Source organism: Geospiza fortis, unplaced genomic scaffold (assembly GCF_000277835.1).
Source record: "Geospiza fortis unplaced genomic scaffold, GeoFor_1.0 scaffold603, whole genome shotgun sequence".
Taxonomy (NCBI): Eukaryota; Metazoa; Chordata; class Aves; order Passeriformes; family Thraupidae; genus Geospiza; species Geospiza fortis.
Window position 1 is genome coordinate 388,279 of NW_005054460.1, and position 1,077 is coordinate 389,355.

General features: G+C 39.4%; 1 protein-coding gene across 1 annotated transcript in view; it reads left to right on the plus strand.

Annotated features, from left to right (window-relative positions):
• Positions 1-1,077, plus strand: part of LRRC1 (leucine rich repeat containing 1) — a 97,861-nt gene that overhangs the window by 95,334 nt on the left and 1,450 nt on the right. The gene's annotated exons all lie outside the window — the stretch shown is intronic.

Below are 1,077 nucleotides of genomic sequence, written 5' to 3' on the forward strand. Positions count from 1 at the left end.
ATGTGGGAACATCTGTCACTGTACTTATAAGACCTCTCCAGTTGGGCTCTGCATATTCTGAAGATCAAAACACAACACAATCTGTAGTTTTACTAGCTTTTATTAACAACTAAAACTCCTTGTAAAGATTAACGCTGCTTCAGTCACGTTTTCAACGTGCTCTGATGCTCTGAAACATTGCTGGTGATCCTCATTAGATCTCAGCTTGACATCCTTCAGGGCGCTGTCTGGATTGTTTTAGTTTAGAAAGTGACTATAAAACCTCTTACTTTAGTTTGGAAATGAGCAAGTAAAGTAGTTGCTTATTCCAAAGCAGCAGAAACAAAGTGTCTCTTAGCAGGCTTGGTTCACTGACTGATAGGGAGTTCAGAATGATGCTGCATAAGAGCTCTGCCAACCTGAGAATGTCCACAGAGTAGTGAGGGCTCAGCTGTTGAGGATAAGTGCTTGATTTGCCTGATTTGAAGCAAGAACCTTCCTATTAGAAAAGTTAATGATCTTACTGAGGAGAAGGAAGGGCAGATTTCCAAAGCAGTCTTGACCAAAGCACCCACGTATGGGTCATCAGTTCTGCTGTTCTCTGTACAGTTTACATGCATGCCACTAAAAAGTAATTGCATGTATACATTTATTATACCTATACTGTATTTGTGGTGTTCTGTTGTCTCCAGCCTGGGTGCTAACTGGAGTTTTTGTGAATCTTGTTTTCCTTGTAAAGGTTTCAGCACAATGATATACATTCTTCTGTCTAAGGTGGGAGAGAAATGCTCCCTCTCAAGGTGCTTGTTCTCAATCAGCTAGAGAACTAGACTGTGTGGTGGGGCTGAAAGGCAAATGGAGCTCCACACAAACACTGTTTAAAACTGTAAAGAGATCTTGTGGGATTCTTTCAAAATCAGATGAATGTTTTAAGTCTGATCTTAAATCACTTGTATGGTTTTGCGGAGCATAAAAGTCCCCAAGTATAGTTATGAAAGAAATCTTCACTTCATAACTTTTAATTGTACTTCGCATGAGTGGCTTTCAGATTAGTATTCCAAAAGAGGACAAAATTTGCTCTTAGAAAATTCTTAAAAC